Genomic DNA, 14,701 nt, shown 5'->3' with positions numbered 1-14,701 from the left:
TTCCAATGTCTCCTTATATGGCTGTGAATGCGCCAGGAATGAGCTTACACTTTCTGTCATTTCCCCAAGGTGTCTGCAGCATTGTGACGTATTTGTAGGCATATCATTGGAAAATTGACCATAAGAGACTACATTTACCAGGTGCTCGGTTGGTGTCCTCCGTTGCAATTATTGCGTAATCTCACCTGTGTGTATTTTTTTTGTATTTGCTTCAGAGGAGAAACCCAACTGCCACGAATGACTTATCATCGAATAGATATGTGAAAAACACCTTGAGGATTGATTCTAAACAACGTTTGCCATGTTTCTGTCGATATTATGGAGTTAATTTGGAATAAAGTTTGGCGTTGTAATGACTGAATTTTCAGGTTTTTTTCTTAGCCAAACGTGATGAACAAAACGGAGCGATTTCTCCTACACAAATAATATTTTTGGAAAAACTGAACATTTGCTATCTAACTGAGAGTCTCCTCATTGAAAACATCCAAAGTTCTTCAAAGGTAAATGATTTTATTTGAATGCTCTTCTTGTTTTTGTGAAAATGTTGCCTGCTGAATGCTAGGCTTAATGCTATGCTAGCTATCAATACTCTTACACAAATGCTTGTGTAGCTGTGGTTGAAAAGCATATTTGAAAATCTGAGATGACAGTGTTGTTAACAAAAGGCTAAGCTTGTGAGTGAATATATTTATTTCATTTCATTTGCGATTTTCATGAATAGTTAACGTTGCGTTATGGTAATGAGCTTGAGGCTATGATTATGCTCCCGGATATGGGATTGCTCGACGCTAGAGGTTAATGGCACCTGTTTGAACTTGTTATCAGTATAAAAGACACCTGTCCACAACCTCAAACAGTCACACTCTAAACTCCACTATAGCCAAGACCAAAGAGCTGTCAAAGGACACCAGAAACAAAATTGTAGACCTGCAACAGGCTGGGAAGACTGAATCTGCAATAGGTAAGCAGCTTGGTTTGAATAAATCAGCTGTGGGAGCAATTATTAGGAAATGGAAGACATACAAGACCACTGATAATCTCCCTCGATCTGGGGCTCCACGCAAGATCTCACCCCTTTGGGTCAAAATGATCACAAGAACGGTGAGCAAAAATCCCAGAACCACACGGGGGACCTAGTCAATGACCTGCAGAGAGCTAGGACCAAAGTAACAAAGCCTACCATCAGTATCACACTACGCTCCCAGGGACTCAAATCCTGCAGTGCCACACGTGTCCCCCTGATTAAGCCAGTACATGTCCAGACCCGTCTGAAGTTTGCTAGAGAGCATTTGGATGATCCAGAAGAAGATTGGGAGAATGTCATATGGTCAGATAAAACAAAAATATAACTTTTTGGTAAAAACTCAACTCGTCGTGTTTGGAGGACAAAGACTGCTGAGTTGCATCCAAAGAACACCATACCTACTGTGAAGCATGGGGGTGGAAACATCATGCTTTGGGGCTGTTTTTCTGCAAAGGGACCAGTATGACTGATCCGTGTAAAGGAAAGAATGAATGGGGCCATGTATCATGAGATTTTGAGTGAAAAACATGGCTGGGTCTTTCAGCTTGACAATGATCCCAAACACACTGCCCGGGCAACGAAGGAGTGGCTTCGTAAGAAGCATTTCAAGGCCCTGGAGTGGCCTTGCCAGTCTCCAGTTCTCAACCCTATAGAAAATCTTTGGAGGGAGTTGAAAGTCCGTGTTGCCTTGCAACAGCCCCAAAACATCACTGCTCTAGAGTAGATCTGCATGGAGGAATGGGCCAAAATACCAGCAACAGTGTGTGAAAACCTTGTGAAGACTTACAGAAAACGTTTGACCTCTGTCATTGCCAACAAAGGGTATATAACACAGTATTGAGATAAACTTTTGTTATTGACCAAATACTTATTTTCCACCATAATTTGCAAATAAATACATTAAAAATCCTACAATGTGATTTTCTGGATTTTTTTTCTCATTTTGTCTGTCATAGTTGAAGTGTACCTATGATGAAAATTACAGGCCTCTCTCATCTTTTAAGTGGGAGAACTTGCACAATTGGTGGCTGACTAAATACTTTTTTGCCCCACTGTATCTCTGTCCTTGGCCACAGGTTGTGTCTCGCCCCGAAATAGGTTAATCTTGTCCAGCTCATCTGTCACAGTTCTGCATTAATCACTTGACTATATGCCTACATGTACATATCTACCTGAATTACCACATATCCCTGCACATTCATATGGTATTGGTACACATTGCTGTTTTATTTATCATGTGTTTTTATTTTCTTTATTTAACTCTGCATCATTGAGGAAATAAAATCAAATTTTATTTGTCACATGCTTTGTAAACAACAGGTGTAGGCTAACAGTGAAATGTTCACTTACGGGCCCTTCCCAACAATGCATAGAGAGAAAAAAAGAAAGAAAAATAACTAGATGGTTATTGCACATGAAGTACGAATGATGGGACTTGTTTAAACTCCTTAAAAGTATTTTTTGTGGTAGAAGTTTAGAACGTTATTCTATTTAAAGCAAAGCAGTTACATATAGTGAAAGTTAAAAGTAGTTTAATTATTTGATAGACTACTAAATCAACCATATTACTTTGCATTATGGGGCAGTTACAGTAGATCACAAAATGTCTAAGCTAAAGTTACGTGTGAAACAAAAATGAGAAAGACATAGGCCAAAGAGATGGCCAGAAGATGGAAATAAAAGACTGGATCATGTGGACAACACTCTTAGGAAAGCAAAGCAACTGAATCATTCATGCTGTGAGTTTCAGATAAAAATTGCCTTTTTGTCATACTTTCAGTGTAAATAAAGTTTGATTTTAGTTGATTGATGATGTAATGATTAGAAAGTGTTAGGCTATTATTTGGGGAGAGAAATATGTTGGTGCATCTAGTGATGACAGAATAGGTTTGTATGTAAACCTACTGATAGCTGTATTTCTATCTAATAAACAAACTCTTTAGGTTAACAGTGATTTCCTGAAGAAAATGTGGTGTGTTTGCTTGCTTGTTTTAACCTTTTAAGGTATAGGGGGAAGCATTTTCACTTTGGATAAATAGCGTGCACAATTTCAACTTCCTGCTACTCATCCCCAGAATATAAGATATATGCATGGATAGAAAACACTCTGAAGTTTCTAAAACTGTTTGAATCAAGTCTGTGAGTATAACAGAACTTATGTAGCAGGCAAAACCCTGAGGACTAAATGTTCAGATTTTTATTTTTATTTTTTTTGTCTCTGACTGTTCCCTGAGTTGTCTTTGCCAAGGGATATTTCTTAGGAACCTGTTTTCAGTTCCTACCGCTTCCACTGGATGTCACCAGTCTTTGGAATTTGGTTGAGGTTATGGTTTGGTTGAGGAACAACGTGTCACTATTGAGACATAAAAAGGAGCATGGTTTGTCTACTTCCTGTATTGAATACAGATTGCCCTGTCTACAATTTGATCGATTATTAACGGTTAAAAATACCTAAAGTTGTATTACAAAAGTAGTTTGAAATATTTTGGCAAAGTTTATAGGCAACTTTTGAAATATTTTGTAGTGATGTTGCGTTCTTTTGGAAGCTGTTTTTTTCTGGATCAAACGCGTCAAATAAATTGACATTTGGATATATATGGACGGAATTAATCGAACAAAAGGACCAATTGTGATGTTTATGGGACATATTGGAGTGCCAACAAAAGACGCTCGTCAAAGGTAATGCATGTTTCAAATTTTATTTCAGCGTTTTGTGTAGCGCCTGCAGAATTGAAATATGCTACTCTCTTTGTTGACATTGTGCTATCATTAGATAATAGCTTCTTATGCTTTCACCGAAAAGCTTTTTAAAATCTGACATGTTGGCTGGATTCACAACGAGTGTAGCTTTAATTGAGTATCTTACATGTGTGATTTAATGAAAGTTTGATTTTTATATCTGCCGCGCTGCATTTTCCCTGTTTTTTTCCCAAGTGGGACACAACCGTCCCCTATACCATAAGAAGTTTTAAGGTATGTGTGGTTTTGAAATACGTTATAGTCGTGGTAGTTTCTGCAGTAGTAATGGTGGTGACCGGTTATAGTTGGAAAAGAAGGTAGACGAAAACTAAGAATAGCCTGAACATATGGAAGTTGGTTTGGTGGATTTAGCTTGAACGTTTCAAGAGTTACTGTTGGTAAGTTATATTATGCTAATTCTTGGAAATGTTTTTTTGTTATAGTTGATTAAAACTATTTTATTTGAATTTAGAATAGCCTGAACATGTGAAAGTTGGTTTAGTGTCTTTAGCTTGAACACTTCACGAATGACCATGGTGAGGTGAGTTAGGTTTTAAATGACGTTCAGCTTATAAAGGCTTCATAAAGCCTTAATAATAACTTCATAAACACTACATAAATATGTTACAAAGCATCAATAACAGTATGTCCTGCTTTATAAAGGGTTCAAAAATATTGCATAACTGTGTGACATTATCACCAATGTCAAATGTGACATAACCCACTATGTAAAATATGATAGAAACAGGATAGAAACATGTGTTTTTTTCTTGTCGGAAAATTTTTAAAGTTAGGGATGGAAATTTCAGGGTTTTTGTGGTCTTCCTAAGCCAGGATTAAGACACGGCTAGGACATCCGGGTTGGCAGAGTGTGCTAAAGCAGTGAATAAAACAAACTTAGGGAGGAGGCTTGTAATGTTAACATGCATGAAACCAAGCTTTTTACGGTTACAGAAGTCAACAAATGAGAGCACCTGGGGAATAGGAGTGGAGCTAGACAGTGCAGGGCCTGGATTAACCTCTACATCACCTGGGGAACAGAGGAGGAGTAGGATAAGGGTACGGCTAAAGGCTGTAAGAACTGGTCGTCTAGTACGTTTGGAACAGAGATTAAAAGGAGCAGGTTTCTGGGCGCGATAGAATAGATTCAAGGCATAATGTACAGACAGAGGTATGGTAGGATGTGAGTACATTGGAGGTCAACCTAGGCATTGAGTGATGATGAGAGAGATATTGTCTCTAGAAACATTTAAACCAGCTGATGTCACCGCATGTGTGGGAGGTGGAACTAAAGGGTTGGCTAAGGCATATTGAGCAGGGCTAGAGGCTCTACAGTGAAATAAGACAATAATCACTAACCAGAACAGCAATGGACAAGGCATATTGACATTAGGGAGAGGCATGCATAGCCGAGTGATCATAGGAGTCCAGTGAGTAGTTAGGCTGGCTCGATTCAGACAGCTAGCAGGCCGGGGCTAGCAAGCTAGCAGAAGGGCCTTAGAGGGACATCGCAACGGAGATAAGTCTGTTATAGTCTCCTCGTGCGGTTACATCGATAGACCAGTCATGATGGATTAGTAGGGTTCCGTGTATCAAAGGGGTCCAGTACAATTCGCAAAATAGGTATAATGGCCCATGAAATTGGCCGATGGATCTCTTCAGCTAACAGTCCAATATGGCTAGCAGGCTAGCATATGGGCATTCAGGGGACATCGCAATGTAGGAGCCAGTTGAATAACCCCCTCAGGCAGATTACGTCGGTAGTCCAGTCGTGAAGGAGCTCCTTACCAGCAGTAAAAGGGGTCCGGGCCAATTGGCAAAAAAGGTAGTGGCTGATGGACCTCTTCAGCTAGCTGGGAGATGGGCCTAGCATGGGCTAACTCCAGGCTAACTGGTGCTTGCTTGGGGACAAAGATGTTAGCCAGGAGCAGCCACTCGGATTGCAGCTAGCTAGCTGAGATGATCCAGGTGAAAAGGTTCAGAGCTTGCGATAGGAATCCGGGGATATGGAGAGAAAATAGGTCCGGTATGCTCTGGTTTGAATTGCATTGTGCAAACTGCTGAGAGTTTTCCGAGCTATAGGATAGCTGATGACCGCTAGCAGTGGTTAGCTGATTATTAGATGGCTAGGTTCTGTTGGGGGATTTCGGTTCAGAAGTAAAGAAAAAATTATTTTTTTTAGAAAAAAAGCAGATCCACACCACATTGGGTGGCAGGAGAGTAATTAGAATTTCAGCTTTAAAAAAAGATTTAAAAAAACATATGCGAAGACAAATATCTAAAGATATATACACATGGGACACAACGAGACGAGGACAGAGACGTCTGACTGCTAAGCCATCTTCAAATGTGGATTGCGTATGTGTACCATTCAGAGGGTGAATGGGCAAGACAAAATATTTAAGTGCCTTTGAACAGGGCATGATGGTAGGTGCTAGGCGCACCTGTTTGTTTCAAGAATTGCAACACTGCTGTGTTTTCACGCTTAATTAACAGTTTCCCATTTGTATCAAGGAGAAAGTACATAGTGTACAGGATATGTTGTGAAATGACTTGATTTTAAGTGGTGAGTAGTAATTGTATTAGTGAAGCAAACTACTTCAAACTTGAGTCACAAAATACATATCAGCTGCTGTCAGGGCTACTCTAAATGCTTAGGGTCAACTGTAGAACTTTTTGGCCCAACAAATTACATCTAAATGGATCTATGAAAGTTTCTTCAGGGAGTGCAACCTTTTACGCTTATTGGTTTTATTCCAAGGACTAAGAGGGGGTATTTATTCAAACATGATTTTTCTTGCAACACTGTCCTTTTCCAAATCTCAGTTGAGTGCAACGCCTATGAGTTTGTTTCAAAGCACCTCAGGGTAAAAGAATGCTTGAGCAATCCATCGCAATTGCACAGTCGTATATCATCCACAAACATAAATCAGTCAGAAGACGATTGCTGTTTTCTGTCACGTTTATCGCCAACTCAATACAATTCCTCAGCACTAGGCAAAACAGGGTATTGGGACACTTTTGGGACACTTCCAGGTAAGTCCCCCAAATGAAACATGCTCTTCCAACATTATTTCCCACAGAGGGATAGAGATACCATCAGTCATCACAGCTTAGAATGACAGGGTTAACTGAACAGCTCCAGCCGGGCTATTCACAACTTATACGTGAAAGTGCAGGTTTCAGGACAGTGTGTGGAATGGAGATGGATGATGAGCATACATCTGCAAAAAATAAAAGAACAACTCCATTGCGTTGTGGATACGAGCAGTGAAAATGGATGAGAAGCCAATCAGTGTGAATGTGCAGAATCATCAAAATTCAAAGTTGTGGTGCATCAAACCACTTTGAATGTTCATCGTTCCAAGTGTGTAATGGAAATGTGTTACTTGCATATCCCAACTCCCCCTGAGACACCCACAGGGAGTGGGGTTACGGACATGGTTACCAATGTCCAGCGCCTCTGGAGAAATGGGGGTTATAGTGCCTTGCTCAAGGCCACAACGAACTTGTAGGCTTCAGGATTCATACCAGAGACATTTCGGTTACTGTAACGAACACAGGCCAGCACGATGGTATGCATTGCTATGGGGATTTCAGTAAACAGAGTGCAAATCAACATCCCGTAGAAAATAAAAGTATCAATATTTTAACTCTGGTCCCGTCTACCAGTACGGCTGGAGGCATTCACCACCAGCCTGAACGGTTTTTATCGTTGTTTACTCATTTAAACCAATGACATCCCGTTTGCCGTTTGCCGTTTGCCGTTTACCGTCTACCTCGTGTCATCTGAATGCAGCATTATGATTTCAGTCTTTTATTATTCATATTTGATTTAAAACAAAAAGGCATGAATGAAAAATAAATTGACATACAGTTTTAAACAATTGAGCAGTTCGTGATGTTGGAGATATGTTTTAAAACGAGAATATGGAAATAATACATCTGCAACTTATTGTCTATCTTCTAAATAAACAAATCAGATACCAGATCAGATATATTCTGTATTTTCTACTATTGTTTCTCAAAAACAGTACCTGGTATATATTTCTCTCTGTGTGTGTGTATATCATTATTATTAATATTTCATAAGTTTTGTATCATTTTTGTGTGCAAGCCATCCTCTCAGTTTAAGGCACCTACACTATATATACAGAAGTATGTGGACACCCCTTCAAATTAGTGGATTCAGCTATTTCAGCCACACCCGCTGCTGACAGGTGTATACAATCTAGCACGCCATGCAATCTCCATAGTGAAAGCTTGACATTAGAATGGCCTTACTGAAGAGCTAAGTGACTTTGAACGTGGCACCATCACAGGATGCCAACTTTCCAACAACTCAGTCTGCTAGAGATGCCCCAGTCAACTGCTGAAATTGTTGCAACCCCTATTACTAGCCTGTTAAACCACTCTTTCAAATCGTCTGAGATTCCCAAAGATTGAAGAGGGGGATGACCGCGGCAGCTTTCCAAAGTGGGTGACACTCTAGACCCAAACTGCTAAAGACCTCTATATATCCTACCCTGTCTTTCTAAGGTCTTCGAAGCCAAGTTAACAAACAGATTACCGACCATTTCGAATCCCACCGTACCTCCTCCGCTATGAAATCTGGTTTCAGAGCTGGTCATGGGTGAACCTCAGCCACGCTCAAGGTCCTAAATTACATCATAACCGCCATCGATAAGAGACATTACTGTGCAGCCTTATTCATCGACATGGCCAAGGCTTTCGACTCTGTCAATCACAACATTCTTATTGGCAGATTTCTCGGGCCGGCTCTCTTCTCTGTATACATCAATGATGTCGCTCTTGCTGCTGGTGATTCTCTGATCCACCTCTACGCAGATGTTACCATTCTGTATACTTCTGGCCCCTCTTTGGACACTGTGTTAACTAACCTCCAGACGAGCTTCAATGCCATACAACTCTCCTTACGTGGCCTCCAACTGCTCTTAAATGCAAGTAAAACTAAATGTATGCTATTCAATCGATCACTGCCCGCACCTGCATCACTACTCTGGACGGCTCAGACTTAGAATACGTGGACAACTGCAAATACCTAGGTATCTGGTTAGACTGCTCCTTCCAGACTCACATTAAGCATCTCCAATCCAAAATTAAATCTAGAATCGGCTTCCTATATCGCAACAAAGCATCCTTCACTCATGCTGCCAAACATACCCTTGTAAAACTGACCATCCTACCGATCCTCGACGATGTCATCTATAAAATAGCCTCCAACTGTCGTCTCAACAAATTGGATGCAGTCTATCACAGTGCCATCCGTTTTGTCACCATAGCCCCATATACTACCCACCACTGCAACATGTACGCTCTCGTTGGTTGACCCTCGCTTCATACTCGTCGCCAAACCCACTGTCTACAGGTTATCTACAAGTCTCTGCTAGGTGAAGCCCCGCCTTATCTCAGCTTACTGGCACCCACTCGTAGCAAGCGCTCAAGCAGGTATATCTCGCTGGTCACCCCCAAAGCCAATTCCTCTTTTGGTCGCCTTTCCTTCCAGTTCTCTGCTGCCAATGACTGGAACGAACTGCAAAAATCACTGATGCTGGAGACTCATATCTCCCTCACTAGCTTTAAGCACCAGCTGTCAGAACAGCTCACAGATCACTGCACCAGTACACAGCCCATCTGTAACCAGCCCATTCAACTACCTCATCCCCATACTGTATTTATGTATTTATCTTGCTCCTTTGCACCCCAGTATCTCTACTTGCACATTCATCTTCTGCACATCTACCATTCCAATGTTTAATTGCTATGTGGTAATCACTTCACCACTGTATATAGACTTTTTGTTTTATTTTTTTCTACTGTATTATTGACTGTATGTTTTGTTTATTCCATGTGTAACTCTGTGTTGATGTATGTGTCGAATTGCTATGCTTTATCTTGGCCAGGTCGCAGTTGCAAATGAGAACTTGTTCTCAACTAGCCTACCTGGCTAAATAAAGGTGAAATAAAAATTTTAAAAAATAAGATTTTTTATGTTTTAGTTAAGTGGAATGGTATGTGCTTTCTTCACTGCATACTGAAACGCCACATGTGCCGAACACGGGTAAATGACGCCAAGTGAACTTGAAGGTTGCAAATGAAAAAGGAATGACATCCCAAGTGTCGATTCTGAATCTGGCATTCAATGGAAGTATGACCCATCAGATTCCACTTAGGGGAAGGAGAATCCCAGAGGACCTCCAACAGGGAGGAGATAAAGTCTGGACATGCCCTGGATGTGGCCCTGGGATAAAGGATGAGCAAAGCATTTCTACAAAAAGAACGAGAAAAAAAGGAGAGGCTAGATAATCCTGCTTTTGTCATGCTATCGTAGTAGTTAATGTGCTCAGCGAAAATGTCACCTTAGATTTATGTTTCAGTTTCTATAGGTTTATTTTGTATGTATTCAGGTGATTCCATTGAGATTAATGTGAGGTGGCCCTGTCCCCAGACCTCATCAAACAAACACATCAAATCAAATTTTATTTGTCACATGCGCCGAATACAACAACACCTTACAGTGAAATGCTTACTTACATGCAACATACAGTAAATTTGAAAACCCAGCACCGGATTGAATGTATCAAGAACTGCACTGCTGCTATTTTTTTTCTGGTGTTTTCTATGTGTATCAAGAATGGTCCACCACCCAGAGAACATCCAGCCAACTAGACACAACAGTGAGAAGCAGTGGAGTCAACCTGGGCCATTATCTCTGTAAAACGCTTTCGACACATAGAGTCCATGACCAGACTAATTTTGGCTGTGTGTGTGTGCAACTCAACTTGCTGTAGGCCTACTTTATCATTATCCTCTTCCTGCATCCCTAATCCCTACCTGCCTCTGGAATAATGCATTTCCACCTCTCACTCTATCAGTCTTGTCCATATCCCTGAGTTAGAATTAGTTATATCACAGCATTGTTGAATACTCATTTCTGATTGGCTAGAAGGGCATCCTAGAATGGACATTCCAACCAGATAATGGGACAGTTGGAAAAGATATCGGGACAGTTGGAAAATATATCAGGAAACATTGCAATTATGACGCAATAAGCGATTAAACATGCAGACCGTACTTACTACAAAGTTACAAAAAGCTAAATCAACAACCACAAAAAACTAAACTGGATACATTGAAAACGCAGGTCCAACGAGGAAAAAACATAGCTATTTAGCATTGATTTGTTTTTGCATATTTTGGGGAAGCATCTGATCTGACCTAACGAAGTGAGTGATGAACATTAATATCTCTGGTCCCTACTGCTGCAGTCATGACGCAAGTGGCGCTATGCTGTCAAATCCTCCCACGTTTCTATTTTGACCAGCTGTTTTCAGCAACTGATATTTTTCAATTCGCTTGTCAAAAAAGTTTGCTAGCAACAAACTATTTAGCTAGCTTCTAGCCTAGTTTTTCATATGCAATGCTGTCTCCACATAATGAACAGTGTCGAGTGTCCTGACGACGAAAAGGTAAACTTTGCTAGCTATGCCAGGCAAAATCGGGCATTATCAGCTCATTGTTGAGCTGGTTGTATCCAAATGACTGTCAATAGAAATAGAAAACAGCTACTCTGCTGTTTCTTACACATTTATTTAACTAGGCAACTCAGTTATGAAAAAAATCTTATTTACAATGACGGCCTACCCAAAAACAAAAGGCCTCTTGCGGGGACGGGAGCCCTATTACCCGTGACTGTGTTAGCCGTAGCTTGCTGGCTAGCTAGCAAGCAAGGGACAAGAACTTTGCCACGAGCAAAAAAAAGAACTGGGTTCCGTCCATAAATATCGAACTAATCAAATGAATGACTAGTTTGCGTCTCTACCAATCAAAAGATGAGAAATATGAAGTGCATTTAGAAAGTATTCGGACCCCTTGACTTTTTGCACATTTTGTAACGTTACAGCCTTATTCTAAAATTGAGTAAATATTTTTTTCCCCCTCATTAATCGACACCCAATACCCAATAATAACAAAGCAAAATCAGGTTTTTAGAAATGTTTGCAAATGTATAAAAAACTGAAATATCCCATTTACATAAGAATTCAGACCCTTTACTGCATATCCTCTCAAGCTCTGTCTGGTTGGTAGCGTCGCTACACTGCTATTTTCAGGTTTCTCCAGATATTCTTTGATCGGTTTCAAGTACGGGCTCTGGTTGGGCAACTCAAGAACATTCAGAGACTTGCCCCAAAGCCATTCCTGCATTGTCTTGGCTGTGTGCTTAGGGTCATTGTCCTGTTAGAAGTTGAACCTTCGCCCCAGTCTGAGGTCATGAGCGCTCTGGAGCAGGTTTTCATCAAGGATGTCTCTGTACTTTGCTACGTTCATCTTTGCCTCTATCCTGACTAGTCTCCCAGTTCCTGCCACAGAAAAACATCCCCACAGCATGATGCTGCCACCACCATGCTTCACCATAGGGATGATGCCAGGTTTCCTTATGAAGTGATTCGTGGAATTCATGCAAAGGAGTTCAATCTTGGCTTCATCAGACCAGAGAATCTAGTTTATTTTGGCAAACTCCAAGAGGACAGTCAGCATTTTAGAGGAGTGGCTTCAGTCTAGCCATTTTGGAAAGTTGTCCAATATCCAAAGAGGAACTCTGGAGCTCTGTCAGAATGACCATTGGGTTCTTGGTCACCTCCTTGACCAAGACCCTTCTCCCCTGATTGCTCAGTTTGGCCAGGCATCCTGTTTTAGGAAGAGTCTGGTGGTTCCAAACTTGTTATTGGGAACCTTCAATGCTGTAGAAATGTTTTGGTGCCCTTCCCCAGACCTTTGCCTCCACACAATCCTGTCTCGGAGCTCTAGGGACAATTCCTTCGACCTCATGGCTTTGTTTTTGCTGCGACTTGCACTGTCAACTGTGGGACTTTATATAGACAGGTGTGTGACTTTCCAAATCATGTTCAATCAATTGAATTTACCACAGGTGGACTCCAATCAAGTTGTTAAAACATTTCAATGATGATCAATGGAAACAGGATACACCTGAGCTCAATTTCAAGTATCATAGCAAAGGGTCTGAATACTTACTATGTTAATAAGATATTTCTGTTTTACATTTTTATAGATGTGCAAACAAATCTAAAAAACCCTTTTTTTAATTTTGTCATGTGGAAAAAAGTCAAGGGGTCTGAATAACTTCCGAATGCACTGTAAATGTACATATCAAAGAAAACATTTTATTTATGCCGGTAAATGTGTGCTTAAAGTATTGTTTTATTTTGGCAAATGTGGTATAAGCGGGATAAACAGCTGTTATTCTGGCTGCAGAGGTCGGGAATGTGTAGCCGTGGCTTATTGACCAGCTAGCATCAGTCAACAGATAAGAACGTTGCCACTGAGCATGGCAACGGAACATAAAAAATGAACAACTGTGTCGTGTCCATAAATATCGAACTAATCGAACCAAAGGCTGGGTTGTGTTTCAAGCAACCAAAAGATGGGAAATTATGAATTTGCTTATAAAACTTTCAATTATCAGGTGTGCCTTGTTAAAAGCTAATTTGTTGAACTTCTTTCCGTCTTAATGCGTTTAAGCCAGTCAGTTGTGTTGTGACAAAGTAGGGGGGTATACAGACAGTCCGTCATTACTTTAAGACATGAAGGTCTATCAATAAGGAACATTTCAAGAACTTTTAACATTTTTTCAATTGCAGTTGCAGAAACCATCAAGCGCGATAATGGAACTGGTTCTCATGAGGACCGCCACAGGAATGGAAGACTCAGAGTTACCTCTGCTGCAGAAGATACTGTACGTTCATTAGAGTTGCCTTCATGGTCGAATTGTTGCAAAGAAACCACTTCTAAAGGACACCAATAGGAAGAAGAGACTTGCTTGGCCCAAGAAACACAAGCAATAGACATTAGCTCGTTGGAAATGTGTCCTTTGGTCTGGAGTCCAAATTGGAGATGTCTGGTTCCAACGCGGTGTGGGTGAACGGATGATCTCCGCATGTGTATTTCCCACCATAGAGCATGGAGGAGGAGGTGTGTTGGTGTGGGGGTGCTTTGATGGTGACTCTGTCTGTGATTTACTTAGAATTCAAGGTACACTTAACCAGCATGGCTACCACAACATTGTGCAGCGATACGCTATCACATCTGGTTGGGCTTAGTGGGACTCTCATTTGTTTTTCAACAGGACAATGACCCAACACACCTCCAGGCTGTGTTAGGGCTATTTGACCAAGGAGAGTGATGGAGTGCTGCATCAGATTACCTGGCATCCACAATCCCCCGACATCAACCCATTTGAGATGGTTTGGGATGAGTCGGACCGCAGAGTGAAGTAAATGCAGCCAACAAGTGCTCAGCATATGTGGGAACTCCTTTAAGACTGTTGGAAAATCATTCCAGGTGAAGCTGGTTGAAATAATGCAAATTGTGTGCAAAGCTGTCATCAATGCAAAGGGTGGTTATATGAAGAATCTCAAATAGAAAATATATTTTGATTTGTTTAACACTTTTTTGGTTACTACATGATTCAATGTGTTATTTCATAGTTTTGATGTCTTCACTGTAGAAAATAGTAAAAATAAAGAAAAACCCTTGAATGTTCTAAAACTTTTGACCGGTAGTGTACAGAACGTCGACGTTAATCCTTTACACATTCTTACAGATCATCTTGCTGGCAAAATGTCATTAAATATTGCTAAGTTATTTAGCTATGGTGTGGATGTAAGGCTGTTTATTTATATATATATATTGTGCAACTTTTGTGTAGGCACCACAATAATCAGACAGAGACAACCTGGACCAGGGAAACATTTCTCGTTGGCTACTATGATGCAATATGAATTTTCTTGGCGCTGCCTTGTTGATACAAAATGTGACTCGTTTCAGAAAACTAGGCATATATTGCACGCCAGTACTTCACAGGAGAGGCATTTTGTGGGGCAGAAATTCCTTCTGGAA

The sequence above is a fragment of the Oncorhynchus clarkii genome, chromosome 28, assembly GCF_045791955.1.
Source record: "Oncorhynchus clarkii lewisi isolate Uvic-CL-2024 chromosome 28, UVic_Ocla_1.0, whole genome shotgun sequence".
Classification (NCBI taxonomy): Eukaryota; Metazoa; Chordata; class Actinopteri; order Salmoniformes; family Salmonidae; genus Oncorhynchus; species Oncorhynchus clarkii.
The sequence above is the reverse complement of the archived record's forward strand: the minus strand, read 5'-3'. Positions refer to the sequence as shown.